Raw genomic sequence first — 17,361 nt, 5'->3', positions numbered from 1 at the left:
TCCTTGGAAACAGGTATGTCTAATGGGGACCTGCGGTTTCGGAGGGCGAACCACATTGCTCTAACAAAGGTGCTGACACCTTCCTGTAAGAGAAGGCGAGCTAATCCAATATGACTTCAATGGAAAAGATTTCTCTCATTGTGCTCCGTGCTTTCCTGAGCTAATGGCAACCTGAATAAAAAATTAATGTTCCTTCTCCGCGACCATGCAGAGGAATTTAGTTTACATGGGAGAAAATGATGAAAATGTGTTGTACATTAAAGTATCCCTTCAGTGCCATTTGGCTCTGCCTCTTCTGTTTTTGGGGGAAAAGCACATGTGGCCAAAAATTACTAACATGCTTCCATCGTTTGGGGTTTACTTTAGGGCTGCAGATAGGCAGAGCTTGAATAGTCGATCAATTGTCTTGTGCCCCTTTCCTTTTGCATCTTAAATGTATCTGCAGAAGCAGATAATCAATTTACAGGCACGGTGGCAGCCTTTGGCTCTAGCAGGGCCCTGCACGGGTACATGCTGAGTTCTGGAAAGCAGCTCTGTGGGCCATTCCAGACACAAAGGGAGGAAGGAGATGGTGATGACAATACTGAAAAGGCAGCGGAATCTGTCTATTACCTCCATGCTCCTAGCCACTGCATTGGCAGCGGGAATAATGGTATTTATCCACTTGTGTGCCAGAAAAATCCAGCCCACTTGCCAAGAGCCCTGCTGTGTGATACTATTACCATACAAGAGTGTAATGGAGCTGGAAACCTCAGTTACATTTTCATTCCATTTGTTTTCTGGATTCAGGATGTTTAAGGAGCTAAAGAAATTGACCCAGATCAATTTTCAACGGGTCTGGAAAATACAGGAACCGTTTTTCGTACACTCTATGCTCTAAGACACGAATTGGGCTGCGATCTCCTTCATTATGAATCCCAGTTTCTTTAGCGGTTCAGAATTTTAACTCCATACTAAGCACTGCAGAGGTCTATGCAGGATGAAGGGTCCAGGAAACTTGTATAATCCTAGAGATAATGAATATGCAGGGACTCTTTGGAAATGTCCTGTTTGCAAACTGACTTAGTTATATCATTGCTAGTTTACATCCTTGTTACTAAAGCCCTTGGAAAGAACGCTGCCCCACAGTTAGTGGGGGTTTGTTCTGCTCCAGGCATCACATGTAATGGAACCCCCATGCCTGGGAACCGTCCTGTTCCCAACAGCTGCTCTTCCTTGTTCAATTTAACCAGTGTTTATGGGACAATGATCCATGCTAGGGGGTGACATGTAACCTGCTCAGACAAACCATAAATCCAGGACTTGGCTAAGTCACTGTAAAATCCCTCACCCATGTACAGCGGTCTCTCCAATGTACAGAACTGGGATCAGAAAACAGGGAGATGAGAGGAACAAAAAGGTGCCTGACCAGGGACAAGAATTTCAGTTTAGCAGACTCTGCTGTTCACGGCAAAGACATTCTGGTCATTCATTCTGATAGCAACACACAGAACTTGTAGTTATGTCACGTTAAAACACCATCCAGTCTAACAAATCAGATGCTCCTAGGTTATAGACTCAATGGATATATGTGAAAAAAATGGCGTAAAAGCACCATTTCCTCTCTCCCCTCTGCTGGTGACCTGTATTCTCGCAATTCTCTGGGACGTCTCAAGGTAGATCATTTAATGTCGGATATATTTGCTGGTTGTCAGCCACCTGGGCACTAAGGACACTTTCTGCAAACAGCAGGGCCTGGCCAACTCCACTGCTTTTTGCATGAGCATTGTGAAGGCAATTAGGGATCCTTAGCCTAATGGCTTGATTCATCCCAAGCTGTCTGATGCTGCTGACTGATGCTGCAGGGTTAACACTGGCTATTTAAGGCAGGGCCCCTTGTATTGTGGTTTTATTAAGAAGAAATGCTGTGGCAGTGGAGACCATTGTGCGAATCGTCATTGGGGAGCCCTGTCCTGGCACATACTGATCCCATCCCAATAAACACCTTCACTCCCAGCAACAGGCAAGGAGAGGAGGAGACGGGTTTAAATAAAGTCAGTCATCAGGACGGATTGAATCTTGGCTCCAGGGTCTAACTGCACTGCCAACACAAACAGCTTCCTTCCCTCGGAGCCCCAGCCCTCCAGCTCCCCCAGCATTAAACCAAACTCAGCTTGAGATGGTCTTGACAACCTAATGCCAGATGGGAGTCAGGGAGATTGGGGCTGGAGGAGCTGAAATTGACTCCAGTCCCCAGGAAGCTCTTGCTCACACTGCCTCGGTTTTCAGCCATCTCATGCAGGCAGGTACCGACCCCTGTGAGAGCTCAGCACAAAGAGCTATTTATAGCACTACAGCATCTGCAGCCATTCCCAACCCAGGAGCTGGGCTGCCTGCCCTCGCCTGCAAAGAGAGCATGAGTGGGGACTGGCTGGAGGGGGCTGCTCCAGCCCGAGCCCTGCATCTGGGCAAACTGCTGCCAACTTGCATGATTTTGTCACGAGTCTTGTAACAATTATTGTTTTCCTTAAAGCCCCAGCTCCTGGAGTCAAGTGGGTCTGTGATTATTTCAGCCTTCATTCTTAAAGAAAAACTTAGTTTTTAGCCCTCGTGGCTCTGAAGAAAGCTTCAGAATGTGTCCCCAGTGCACCCTAAGGGCTCTAAAAGCAGAAGGCAATGACACAGAACTCCAAATCTATTATTTTTACATAACCTCATTATTTTTGGTGAGCCCGATTCACGATTTTTGAGTTGGCAGTACTGCCCCACCACTGACCAAGCACGATCTACATTTGCAAAGTGTCTGGGGAGAGCTCCTGCCCCGCTCCCCTCCCACCAGTGACTCAGCACAAGTACTTGAGTTTTACCAGTCAAGTCTGGGAAGGGCTGTGCCCCTGTATTAATTAGTGCAGTGGGACAGAAAACTTCCATGGCGGGGTCATGGCAGGTCACTTGGCAGGAAGAGAGCAGAGACCAGCAGAAGGCTCAGGACCCAGTGAGAAATGCTCCCATCTCCCTGTAACATCACAGCAAGCTAAATGGAGGCAGCTTTCTCCAGTGAGGGACAATGGCCCTGCCCAGCATTTCTTCAGGAGAAGGGGGCGAGTTGCCCACCGACGATTTCCAGGGCAGCCTGGTGCCAGCTCTCACTTAGGAATCAAACCCAAAATGGGCAGGCAGTGCCATGCAGTGGAGTGGCTTGAATTCACATGGAAATGCGCACAAGCCCCTCTCTGTATAGCGGGCCCTGCAGGGCTAGCTGCATGTTACAACCCCCCAGTTGCTGCAGCAGAACCCCCATCATGTTCAGGCCAGCGCTGACCCATTAACAGCTACGTTTCTGAACCCCCCTTTGCCAGTCATGATGGGCCTGGTTTCCAGAGGTGCACAGAGCACCCCCACATCCAGCTGACTCGTGGGAGCACTCAGCACTTTAAGAGTGGCATGGCTCTACAGAACGGACACCTTATTGTTTCTGTTCTCATGTGTTATCTGCACTGCAGCAGTGCCGATAGCCCCAGCTAAGATCCAGGCTCTGCGGTGCTGGGTACTGCATCGACATGCAGGGCTTGTCTACTCTGCCCCACAGCTCGGACTGTGGAGGCCTGAACAGCAATGCGCACCAAAGTGCTGCATTGGAAGGTCCCCCGTGTGGACACTGTGGGCCTGACCAAAAGGCTTCTAGTGTAGTCTGCACTAGTGCGAACTAGGAACCTGTTAGTTCAGGCCCATAGCATCCCCATGAGGCAGTTACAGAGCAGCACTTTGGTGCTTTCTGCTATTCATGTCCCTGTAGTCTGACCTGTGGGGCAATGTGGACATGGCCTTGCTAAGAGACTGTCCCTGCCGTCTCACTAGACAAGCCAGACAAAGGGAGTATCCCCATTTTACAGATGGGGAACTGAGGCGCAGAGAGGCCAAGTGACATGCCCAGATCAATAGCAGAGCTGGGACCTGAACCGGCTGTTTTCCAGCTCCCCTATCTAAGGTATTTCTACAGTGCCTGTAGTGGAAGAGGTGGAGGATTGTATTTCGCAGTCCCTTCCTTCATGGGGGCTCTCTGAAGTGGGACACACCAGAGCTGACCAAACCAACATGATAGCACACCAGCAGATCTGGTACACTTCAGATAGCCATAGTGCCATTGGGTATAGAATCATAGAATCATGGAATATCAGGGTTGGAAGGGACCTCAGGAGGTCATCTAGTCCAACCCCCTGCTCAAAGCAGGACCAATCACCACCCTCCTAGTGAAATTTTCTTTCCCTAATATCCAACCTAAACCTCCACCACTGCAACTTGAGACCATTACTCCTTGTTCTATCATCTGCTACCACTGAGAACAGTCTAGATCCATCCTCTTTGGAACCCCCTTTCAGGTAGTTGAAGGCTGCTATCAAATCCCCCCTCATTCTTCTCTTCTGCAGACTAAATAATCCCAGTTCCCTCAGACTCTCCTCATAAATCATGTGCCCCTGCCCCCTAATCATTTTTGTTGCCCTCCGCTGGACTGTTTCCAATTTTTCCACATCCTTCTTGTAGCGGGGGGCCCAAAACTGGACACAGTACTCCAGCTGAGGCCTCACCAATGCCGAATAGAGGGGAACGATCACGTCCCTTGATCTGCTGGGTAAGCGAGATTAAGAGGGGTATGGGTAGGTGTGGTCACACCAGTATTATTAATGTAAGTCACCATCAGCGCTGTCTGACAGCTGAGCAAACGACATCCACCACCATTCCCAGCAACAAACTCAGAGCTACGGGGAGCCGTCGGAATTAGTGCCCAGTACACAGCAAAGCTTCTGCCCCGCCCCAGGAGAGACGGTTACAAGAAAAGGCCCTTCGCTTGTGCTGCTGCAGTAGTAGAAGCCAGCCACTTTCAGGGCTACACATAAGCCAGTGAAGGCTACTTAAGATCAGGCCATTACACCAGCTCTTGTACACAACATCACACCGCTGCTGAGACGCTGCGTGAGCTGCAATATGAGAACATAAGACCAGCCACACTGGGTCAGAGCAATGATCCATCTAGTCTGGTACCCTGTCCGCCAACAAGGATACGTATATATAGATCTGTGCCATGTTGTTGTAGCCATGTTGGTCCCAGGATGTTAGAGACACAAGGTGTGGGAGCCAATATCTTTTACTGGACCAACCTCTATTGGCGAGAGACAAGCTTTCGAGCTCACACACACCTATACTGACCTGAAGAAGAGCTCTGTGTAAGCTCAAAAGCTTGTCTCTGCCACCAACAGAAGCCGGTCCAATAAAAGACATTACCTCACCCACATTGTCTCACATAGACAGACAACTCAGAGATATGACATGGGGGTCACTGCTGGGTGTGCAGCATCCCCAGTCCTGTTTAGGAGACACAGACAGAGCTTTCTTGGGGGCTGGCCCAAGACTGTGGAATGAACGCCCCCGTAACTAAGGGCCATCCCAAACCTCACCAGCTTCCAATCCCAGTGCAAGGTGCATTTCTCTGACCTGTCTTCTCCAACAGAAACACAGAGCAACACAAATGTGTGTGTGTGTGTGTGTGTGTGAGAGTGAGAGAGAGAGTGTATCTATCATCTCTCTAAAATAAATTCCAAAGCAAGACACTCCCCTGCACACAAACACGTGACAGATGTTAGTCACATCGCTTAATGAACACCTGGAAGGCACTCAGATATTATGGTGATGAGTCCAACATAAGAACCTGTACAGAACAGAGTCAAATTTAGTGTGTTCCTTTCTCTCCAGGCTTGTCGACACTAGAAACTCAACCTCAACCTGACCACAACTGTTCCCAAGCAAGGACGCTGCATAGGACGCTTTCTCACGACAGAACTGGTCCAGGCCTGCTCTAGGTCTCCATGACCAATCCGACTGAGATCAGTGTGTCCCCCTGCACCAGCATTAGTGAGCACATGGCTCCTCACCTCAGCCTCTCTCCCAGAACGCACACACCCTGTGTGTCATTGTTTCCAGATGTTACTTATGTGGATCTGAAAATCCAAATACAATTTTTAAAAGTAGTGTCTGCTGAGAGGACTTGTCAATCAATGTGTGACTGCCCCAGGGAGAGGCGCATGGGGCTTGATGAGGAGATGCAGTCCCAGAATGGAATCTCCCCTGTAGCATGTCCTGTTTGGAATGCCAGAGCCATGATCACTTTCCCAGAATAGGAACGCAAGACCTGATGGGGCCAGTGAGAGTCGCAGAGGGACCCAGCTGGATGTCATTGTTATTATTCATTGGTCATATTAAAAGTGGCCCCGCAACCCAGGCTGGCACGCCACGGTGCTAGGCAAGAAGCAGTCACTGCCCCAAAGAATTGACAGACTATGTGAACAAGGCAGCAGCTAGTAAGCATTCTCCCAGGACCGAGACGTCCCACAGGAACTCAGTGGCAGGCCCAGAATTGAAGCCAGGTCACTGGAGGCCCAATCCAGAGCCCCAACCCCAAGACCAGTCGTCCTCTCTAGTTTGCTGGGTAATTTCCTACAAGCCACCTGTTCCGTGCGGCATTCCAGCTATAAAACCTACTCCGTGCTTTGGCCACAACACAACAAGATACTTACGCACGGAAGGCCCTGGAACTCCTCCCACGGCAAAATTGGGGCTATCAGAACGGCCATACATGGCCGGACCAAGGGTCCCTCTAGCCCAGTCTCCTGCCTGTTGACAGTGGCCCACACCAGGTGCGCCAGAGGGAATGAACAGGACAGACAATCACCGAGTGATCCATGCCCTGTCGCCCAGTCCCATGCTGAAGTGGAGTATTGGGCACAAGGAGTGGTGGTGTTCCTGTTTGGGTTAGGATTTCATTTCATACCAGATGCCGTTATGAAACACGCCGTCCCTGTGAGTACTGCGGTTGAGGCCACTTACTGGCGAGTTATGAAAGTTTACTACTGTGAGCACAAGTTTCCAACCACCCACTTCAAAGCCTCTTCCCAGAATGCCCGAAAGTTCAATCTTTATTCAGGCTGAGAATCATCTGGGGGGGAACGAGGCCAGATTATAGGAATTATTTTTAATCTCAGACCTCAACATATTTCAACCATATTGTTTTTACAACAACAAATTCTAACCCAGGGTATCAACTCACAGGCTGCACCAGGGCTCACCCCGATACAATCCTGAACAGCTGAGAGACTCACCTGCCCTTCCCCAGACCTAGGGTCTGGACAGCAGCTACTAAAAGGACCCAAGCCACAACAGCATAACCAGCAGAGGTGGCAGTGTGACACCCAGGCCCACACAGGGTACGTCTACCCTCCATTTTGGGGTGACTGGGAGCAAGCCGCTGCCCCAGCTGACAGACTCCGGCTAGCAGGACTCACACGAGGGCTCTAAAAACAGCTGCCGAGACAGCACTTTGAAGTTAGGGCTCAGGCGGGAGCTCGGACTCTGATGCCGAGGGAGTGGGGTGGGTTCACAGCCTGCGTGTGTGCATGGAGCTGATTCTCCCCCAGCATCCCTACCTCAAGACACTGCAGCAGGGCAGGAGAGCAGACTCCCACAGACCCCTCCCGGGGGGCTGCTGTCTGAGATGGCTCCAGTCACGATGCTCAGAGCCTCCCTTCCAGAGGGCAGCTGGCAATCGGGAGCCCCCCAACACCCTATGGGTGGGTGAAATCAAAGTTCAGTCCAATTTTCTGCCTGAATAAGGATCTTCGCACCAGCAATGACCTCCACTTGGTTAGACTGGCACAGCCCCAGTGCAGACGGGCTGCAGCAGGCCAGCGCCAGACTTCTAGGGGACTGAGCTACCTCCAGGCAGACCCTGCTTTTCCCAGTGTAGCATGTCCACATTAGTGGTTTGCACTGGGTCACATTTCCCAGCCAGGCAGGCCCTTTGTCCTGCCCCAGCATCCCCCATGGGCCCCTTGCCGTGCCCCGGCATCCCCATCTGGGCCCCTCGCCCTGCTGTGCATCCAGCTTTGCTTTCTACTTTGTCCTTTTGTTTTTTGTCTCACTTCCTGGAGCACAAAGAGCACGTTTGAGAGGGACAAGCCAGTGGCTCTAGGAGCTCAGCTCTGACACCACCATGAATCTGGGTCTCCAGGAGCAGTATTCCTCTGCTAAGACAACATGCAGCCCGGTTAGACTGAAGCCAGGAATTTGGCCTTGACTACAAAGGGCCTGTATCAGATTGTAGCATAGTTCTGCTATCACTAATGCAGATAGAGCAGTAAGCACTGAAGATATAAAAGTGTCCCTTCTGATTTCCGCTCACATGAAACAGGATCTATGAAAATGTTTGTTCACTCAGAATGAAATTAGTCTTGGCAGCGACAGCTCCAGAAAGAGCAAAGGCCCCCAGAAGTTGGTAGGGCTCCAGGCTGCGAGAGTGCAAGACATTTTTCATTGCTCCTGCAATCCTTTATCAATAGTCTTCAAGGCTCAGGCTGTCAAACCCCATCTCCCAAATGGGGAAGGAGGAAACTCAGTCTCTCCAGCAAACGAGATGCTTTGCCTTGGTGCTTCCTGAGAGCCGAGATAAACCTGGCCTCACATTCCCACAGCCCCAGACCTGCCAAATTCCCTTCCCCAGGAAATTCTCTGGAAAGCTGTAGTGACATCTTCAGCACTTGCAAGCACCATGTTGTAAGAAGTGTGGCTGTGCCCAGATGCCCTCTGTGTGGTGGGATGTCTGGTCTGCTTATGTCAGACTCAGCCTGTGCTGGCGGGCAGGTTGGCGACCCCTCCCCAGGCACACCCCTCCGGCTATCTGTCGGTGGCACTTACATGGCCCCCATGGCCGTGTGACTGCCAGAGCACCTCATCACACCCCTGTGAGCACGGAAGGCCATGCTGTCCCACAACGCCCCTTGAGCTGGGATTATCTAGTTTGCTCTTTGTTTCACAGCACTCAGCAGTACCCTCAGTGCGCCACAGGACACACCCAGAAGGCACCGTTCCTGCTCAGAGGAGCTGCCAGTCCTTGGTAGAGAGGCCTGTGATTTGTGAGGAAAAGATTCCTAGGTGAACCGGGATCTGCTGCTGCTCCATTCCCTTCTCCGGATGAGCGCTGACGGCAGAGGGAAGGGGAGGTCGACTGGGACGGGCAGGATTTAAGGAACATTTTTCTCCTCCCTGAGCTACACTTTGTCTTCTGCTTTGTCCCCAGTTCTTTACCTCTTGCCAAAGGAACTGGTCTGTCCAAGCCCCTCTAGCAACCCCTGATAGTCTGGTGACCTTACCCTGTTTGCAATTCTGTGCAGCACCAGAAGCTTCAGTGGGATCCAGCTGCCTTGTGTCTTACCAAGACACACCTTTCAAAGCTCTTCCTCCACCTGGCTACCCCAACGCTGACACTATGGATCTCATGCTCCTTCTACCTCGGGAGGAGGGTGGGGCGTCAGAGCACTGGAGTCTATTTATTCATCTCCCTAAGCCAATCCACTACCATAGCTATGACAGGTTACAGGCTAAACTGCGCTCCTCTCTCGAGTCAGGAGGTAGGCTGGTGAGTGGCCAGGCAAACGCCCCACACTGGGCATGGTAGGGAAGGCCACAAACCAGATGCCTCCATCAGACACTCACCACAGTGAGGGTGAACTAACAGAATGGGCAGCCTGTTCCAAGAGCGCAGGAGACCGCAGTGAAACAAGAGTCCCCCAACCTCCAAGGCTCCAGCTGCGATGAGCCAGGTCTGGTGCAAGACCCAGGCACCTTTGGAACCACAGCCCTCCAGTCCACTGGCGGGGAGCGGGTTTTATAGCGCCCCTGGCTTAACGCTGAATACCTGCGCTGGCCACCTGCCCTGCCCAATCCCCACCCCCTGCCTGCAGAGGAAGCTAATCCTGGTCTGCCAGGGTCAGTAGAGCTCACCTGTAACCTAGTGTTGCCTCCTAAATGGGACGCCCCTCTGACAGAGAATCTCTATGCCAGGAGCAGGAGTGAGGGGCCTGGGCCGGCTCAGCTCTGACGGCAGGATCGGGGGAGGCAGCGACACCCACCTGCAAGCTGGGAGGGGCGAGTCCCAGCTCATATCGATGTCCTTGCACTAGCTCCGCTGGGGCTAGTGCTAAGAAACAGCATTGTGGCTGGAGTACCCGGGGCGTTGGGCTCAAGGCCTCAGGACAGCCCCACGGGGACCCCTGGGTCCACAGCCCCAGCTGCTGCCAGTGCCACCCAGCGACACTGCTTTTGCTCCTGCGCTAGCCTGCACAGAGCTACCCTGGGTAAGCCTACACATGCAGGGAGTCACCCCACCCCACCCCACCCCAGGGAGAGATCCCCTCCCTCCCCTTTGCGGGATGCATGCCAGATTTCTTTGTAAGGATTAACACAAAAAACACTCCAGCCCTAAAAATCTCAGTCAGGTCCCTCTGAGGTAGGTGTTGTGCCATACGGGGAGCTCAGCTGTGACTGGCTCTTCCATCTCTAGTTAGAATCAGATTCTCTATTTACTCACTTCAGAGAGGCTGCAGCCAATTGAACTCCTGGTGGGCCAAGCAGTAGGAGTCAAGGTGAAGGTGATGGCTGTGGAAAGTAACCTCCAGCACAGAAAGCCCAGGCTGCTGTGTCTAGCTATGCTGCTCCTGCTGATTCACTGAAGTCTGGCAAAACAGCCCCACGTTCTTGTAGTTCCCAGGCTCTCCTATACGGTTCTTACGCTCCAGAACCTGTCCTGGCCCTGACACTTGGGTTCCACAAATAATTCTTGGTGAAACTGGTCAAAATTCTTCAATTAAAATTTAAAAATTTTAAAACAAATACTGGAAAATCATTGATGACATTTTCCCAGTTTTTCCACCCTTCTAGAGCTGACGAAAATTCCAAGTACAAAACCAAACCAGGAGAATCACGTTTTCCTTTTTTATTTTTGATCCCAGCTTTAATTCTCTGGGTGCTCTGGCTGAGCCTGCTGATGCAATGTGACACAGGGCCCTTACCATCCCAGGGCTGGCTCCACTGGTCATGAACATTCAAACTCTGTCTGCTCCAGCAAGGCTAACTCATGTGACCTGTGACAAAACCAGCAGCGTGGGCACAGGCAAGTGACCTTGCGATCCCTCCCCAACACACGCCTCTGAATATAACACAGAGAAGGCTGAAAGGAAACTCAAAGACAAATTTCAGAGTAACAGCCGTGTTAGTCTGTATTCGCAAAAAGAAAAGGAGTACTTGTGGCACCTTAGAGACTAACCAATTTATTTGAGCATAAGCTTTCATGAGCTACAGCTCACTTCATCGGATGCATACTGTGGAAACTGCAGAAGACATTATATACACAGAGACCATGAAACAATACCTCCTCCCACCCCACTGTCCTGCTGGTAATAGCTTATCTAAAGTGATCACTCTCCTTACAATGTGTATGATAATCAAGTTGGGCCATTTCCAGCACAAATCCAGGTTTTCTCACCCTCCGCCCTCCCACACACAAACTCACTCTCCTGCTGGTAATAGCCCATCCAAAGTGACCACTCTCTTTACAATGTGTATGATAATCAAGGTGGGCCATTTCCAGCACAAATCCAGGTTTTCTCACCCCCCCACTTTTTTTCCAAAAACCACACACACAAACTCACTCTCCTGCTGGTAATAGCTTATCCAAAGTGACCACTCTCCTTACAGTGTGTATGAAAATCAAGCTGGGCCATTTCCAGCACAAATCCAGGTTTTCTCACCCCCCACCCCCATACACACACAAACTCACTCTCCTGCTGGTAATAGTTCATCCAAAGTGACCACTCTCCCTACAATGTGCATGATAATCAAGCTGGGCCATTTCCAGCACAAATCCAGGTTTTCTCACTTTCCCCCCCCCCACACAAACTCACTCTCCTGCTGGTAATAGCTCATCCAAACTGACCACTCTCCTTACAATGTGTATGATAATCAAGGTGGGCCATTTCCAGCATAAATCCAAGTTTAACCAGAACGTCTGGGGCGGGGAGGGGGGGGTAGGAAAGAACAAGGGGAAATAGGCTACCTTGCATAATGACTTAGCCATTCCCAGTCTCTATTTAAGCCTAAATTAATAGTATCCAATTTGCAAATGAATTCCAATTCAGCAGTTTCTCCCTGGAGTCTGAATTTGAAGTTTTTTTGTTTTAAGATAGCAACCTTCATGTCTGTAATTGCGTGACCAGAGAGATTGAAGTGTTCTCCGACTGGTTTATGAATGTTATAATTCTTGACATCTGATTTGTGTCCATTTATTCTTTTACGTAGAGACTGTCCAGTTTGACCAATGTAAATGGCAGAGGGGCATTGCTGGCACATGATGCATATATCACATTGGTGGATGTGCAGGTGAACGAGCCTCTGATAGTGTGGCTGATGTGATTAGGCCCTGTGATGGTGTCCCCTGAATAGATATGTGGGCACAGTTGGCAACGGGCTTTGTTGCAAGGATAGGTTCCTGGGTTAGGTTCATTGGGTTGCTGTAATAACAAGCAACTGGGATTCCTGGGAAGCTCTGGGTACTAGAAAACACAGGGCTTAGCAGCTAGGGAAGGCAGGTAACTACCCTAGGTCTAATGCTGACAGCATGGCAAGTGCCCAGGTGAAAAGAGAGATTTGCTAACCACCAGTACGTTCTGCTAAAGCCAAGTCTACACTAGCTATGTCACAAAAGACTTAGTGTCAGCTCCCAGCCACAAGCCACCAATCTACAGAAGAGTCAAGTGTACCATGGCTTACTGTGACCCTGCAGCTAAACTATTAGCCCTGTGGCATTACATGCATCTGCAGTCCCTGCCGTTGTCCAGAATGTGGAGTCAGGCACTAGGGAAAATCCTCCTCCATCTGCTGCAGTTTCCCAGTGCGTGCTGGCAGGGCCCCACTCCAGCACCACTGGGGGTGGGGGAAAGAGAGAACGGAAAAACTCGGCTTTTCCTTCAGCCTAACTGCTCCTTCCTTTAAAAACCACTCAAAGCAAGGAAACCTGCCAGGAGACACATTAGGACTGTAAGAGAAGAAGGCTGCAGGCAAGGAGCTGTCAGTCAAGGAGGAAAATAAATAGAGTGTATTGATTTTACTCCAGTTGCCACTGCAATCAGAGCCACGGGTTCAGCAGGATCCCCTCCCACTCCAGAGAAAGGGCAAGAACAATAAATAAAATCACCCAGAGAAACAGACCCAGGAATCAGAGTAACAGCCGTGTTAGTCTGTATTCGCAAAAAGAAAAGGAGTACTTGTGGCACCTTAGAGACTAACCAATTTATTTGAGCATAAGCTTTTGTGAGCTACAGCTCACTTCATCGGATGCATACCGTGGAAACTGCAGCAGACTTTATATATACACAGAGAATATGAAACAATACCTCCTCCCACCCCAGACCCAGGAATGAATCCCAGGAGGCTCCAGGATTGGCCCGACCCGAGTGAGGAGTGAGAAGCGAAGTCTGGTCACATGCAGGGGAGCGAGATTCCTGGGAGGAGTTGTGGGAGGCCCAGGAGGGCATCCCTGCATTCCAGCCTTCATTTGTCAGTGCCCTCCGCATGGTGGAGGCAGACTGAAACGTAAGCAGCACTTCCCCCGAAAGTCTCTGACACGACCAGTCCTGCAGCTGGTCTGTAGCACAAGCAAACAGTAAATAATCTCATGCAAGTCTTTGCTGCCTTCCAGCTCACGGTATCCCCAAGCCCTTTATAGGCACAATAACCCTGCGCTGACCAGGTCCAACCCACAGCAGTTGTTTGGCCCACCACTGACAGGCAGCCAAGCCCAGGGTGGGACATGGCAGCAGGCTAACACAACCCATGAGAGGTTTCAGAGTAACAGCCGTGTTAGTCTGTATTCGCAAAAAGAAAAGGAGTACTTGTGGCACCTTAGAGACTAAGACTAACCCATGAGGTTAGCAAGGGAAGTGAAAGAGCCCTCTCTCCCAGACTCACAGCAGGAGCTGAAGGGAGGCTGCTGGCGCGGCAGGATCTGTAGCCATGACTCCAGAAGCTAACACATCTGCTCCTGTGAAGGGCCCTGGATGGGCTCTCGCACCCAAAGCTCAGCATTTTACCCACTGGGGGTGGGAAGCACTGAAGGGGGAAGATGACTTTATTGTTAGATTTTATCTCCCAGCTGGGGCAATGACCTGCAGTGCTGAGCCCTTTCAGGCTGGGACCAGCCCCGTTAACCAGGCACCTCCTCAGGTTGATATCCCGTCAACTGGTAGCTCGCAGGAGTTTGTGACATTCCAGTGTGTAAAATGATTGAGCTCCCAGCTGGTCTCGCCATCCCCTGAAATGAGGAGAGATGCAGGGTCCTGATGGGGTAGGAAGAGCAGGGATGGCTGGGTGCATGGGCAGGAGTAACGGTGCCAAGACTCTGGCCAGGCGGTGGCAATAAGGGCTGAGATGCTCTCGGTTTGTGCCTTCAACACCAGAGTGCACTGTTTGGTCAGTGGTGTTGACAGGAGACACGCATCTCATTTTATGAGTTGTCCTTTTCCCCCACTTTGAACCTGGGACCCATTCTGCTGGGAAAGGCACTCAGCACCCAATGCAGTGCAAATCGCTGCTCCGTCTCTGACTCCCCTACTGCTGCCACCTGTACCCACAGTGCTCTCAGATCCTGCCTACCATGCAACGTCCCCCTCCTCAGAACCCACTGCTGCCTGCCCACCCCGTCCAGGAACAGCCCCACTCTGCTGACCTTGTGCTGAGCACGCTGCAAACACAGTCCCTCTCCTGGAGAGCTGACAGCCTAATAAAAGCAGAGCTCAGAACTATCAGAGACTAGAGCTCCAGGAAAGAAGTCCCAGCTGTCGGCAGGAGCTGAGAAATGACAGTTGCAACAGGGGAGGGAGAATGGATTTTAAGGGAGACCCTTCGATTACCAAGTTTGGTTGAAGAAGCTTCCCAATGCTCCCATCTTGTCTCCTTCCAAAAACTCTGAAGGATCATAGAATCATAGAATATCAGGGTTGGAAGGGACCTCAGGAGGTCATCTTGTCCAACCCCCTGCTCAAAGCAGGACCAAACCCCAACTAAACCATCCCAGACAGGGCTTTGTCAAGCCTGACCTTAAAAACTTCTAAGGAAGGAGATTCTACCACCTCCCTAGGTAGCGCATTCCAGTGTTTCACCACCCTCCTAGTGAAAAAGTTTTTCCTCATATCCAACCTAAACCTCCCCCACTGCAACTTGAGACCATTACTCCTCATTCTGTCCTCTTCTACCACTGAGAATAGTCTAGAACCATCCTCTCTGGAACTACCTCTCAGGTAGTTGAAAGCAGCTATCAAATCCCCCCTCATTCTTCTCTTCTGCAAACTAAACAATCCCAGTTCCCTCAGCCTCTCCTCATAAGTCATGTGTTCCAGACCCCTAATCATTTTTGTTGCCCTTCGCTGGACTCTCTCCAATTTATCCACATCCTTCTTGTAGTGTGGGGCCCAAAACTGGACACAGTACTCCAGATGAGGCCTCACCAATGTCGAATAGAGGGGGACGATCACGTCCCTCGATCTGCTCACTATGCCCCTACTTATACATCCCAAAATGCCATTGGCCTTCTTGGCAACAAGGGCACACTGCTGACTCATATCCAGCTTCTCGTCCACTGTCACCCCTAGGTCCTTTTCCGCAAAACTGCTGCCGAGACATTCGGTCCCTAGTCTGTAGCTATGCATTGGGTTCTTCCGTCCTAAGTGCAGGACCCTGCACTTATCCTTATTGAACCTCATCAGATTTCTTTTGGCCCAATCCTCCAATTTGTCTAGGTCCCTCTGTATCCTATCCCTGCCCTCCAGCGTATCTACCACTCCTCCCAGTTTAGTATCATCCGCAAATTTGCTGAGAGTGCAATCCACACCATCCTCCAGATCATTTATGAAGCTATTGAACAAAACCGGCCCCAGGACCGACCCTTGGGGCACTCCACTTGACACCGGCTGCCAACTAGACATGGAGCCATTGATCACTACCCGTTGAGCCCGACAATCTAGCCAACTTTCTACCCACCTTATAGTGCATTCATCCAGCCCATACTTCCTTAACTTGCTGACAAGAATACTGTGGGAGACCGTGTCAAAAGCTTTGCTAAAGTCAAGAAACAATACATCCACTGCTTTCCCTTCATCCACAGAACCAGTTATCTCGTCATAGAAGGCGATTAGATTAGTCAGGCATGACCTTTCCTTGGTGAATCCATGCTGACTGTTCCTGATCACTTTCCTCTCATATAAGTGCTTCAGGATTGATTCCTTGAGGACCTGCTCCATGATTTTTCCGGGGACTGAGGTGAGGCTGACTGGCCTGTAGTTCCCAGGATCCTCCTTCTTCCCTTTTTTAAAGATTGGCACTACATTAGGCGCACATTTGATCACCCTGGAAGCACATTTCGGGGTTCTCCGCAGATTCCCTCTCCGGGAAGGGCTTTGTGAAGGAGACGAAAGGCAGTTTCTGGATGTTGCTGATATAACACAAATAAAAACCAGTGCTAATCTCCAGGCATCCAGCTGCTTTGAAGGGATGATCCCCCATGGCTCCTGTGGCAATGCAAACCTCAAGGTCTCATTAAGTCGCTCCAATGAATCGAGGCCTCCATTGCCAAGGGTCAGAGCCCCGCTCCTTCTGTGGATGAGGGGGACGCCGACCGTGGCGGCAGAGAGCCGCAGTCCTGGTCCCAGTGAGGACAGGTCCGCTGGCCAAGGCTGGCCAAGGCCACATGGTACCTCAAGAACCGTTGTTGCTCTGGAGCCACACACCAGGACTGAAACCAGGACTGCTGTTACTCCTGGGCTCGTGGCAGGGGACATTTCCCCACTGATCCTCCGACAGTCTGAACCGCCCAGTAGCGAATTTTCCAGGCGCTCGCAGAGCATCAGGGCTTGAGCCGTGCCGTGCCAAGTACTTGGGAGTTCAGGTACTGCAACACACGCTCTGCCCCCTCCTGCAGAGCTGTGTCTCCGCCAGGGAGAACGTCCACGTGCACTACAGCATTTCCTCTGCTTCAGAGAGGGCTGCTTGCTCAGGACAGGACCCAAGAGTTCCTGGTGGGTCCTAGGCCCAGCTGTGGCACAGATGCTCTGCTGGTGACCTGCTCTGACTCAGTTTCCCCCCTGCAGAATGGAGCTGTGAGGATGATTGCAAAGGGCACTGAAGGCATGGAAACACTCCATGTCACCATCTCACACAAAGCGGTCACCATTGATTCATAATGGAGATTGAGACAAATGCTGCTCTGCTGCCTGGAAGTCAGTGGGGTTGGCACAGGGGCAACCTGAAGGCACCATGTGGCCTTGGGACTCAGAAAGCCTCTGCTTTGATGGGAACTGCGCCTTGCCTGGCTTTGCCAATTGACAGTCTGGGGCAAAACTACTGCTATGACTTTAAAAGTCCCACCTCCCTTTCTCGGAAGGTCTCTCCTCACTGCCCCAGCCCCTCCAGGCCCCTCTGCATACCCCTCTGCTCCCTGCAGATCTCTGA

At 51.0% G+C, this 17,361-nt stretch overlaps 1 protein-coding gene across 2 annotated transcripts in view; it reads right to left on the bottom strand.

Moving 5' to 3' along the window:
* The window catches only part of SFRP1 (secreted frizzled related protein 1), a 66,324-nt gene that overhangs the window by 18,571 nt on the left and 30,392 nt on the right, over positions 1-17,361 (bottom strand). The gene's annotated exons all lie outside the window — the stretch shown is intronic.

This window comes from Lepidochelys olivacea, assembly GCF_965140295.1.
Source record: "Lepidochelys olivacea isolate rLepOli2 genome assembly, chromosome: 26".
Classification (NCBI taxonomy): Eukaryota; Metazoa; Chordata; order Testudines; family Cheloniidae; genus Lepidochelys; species Lepidochelys olivacea.
The sequence above is the reverse complement of the archived record's forward strand: the minus strand, read 5'-3'. Positions and strand labels throughout refer to the sequence as shown.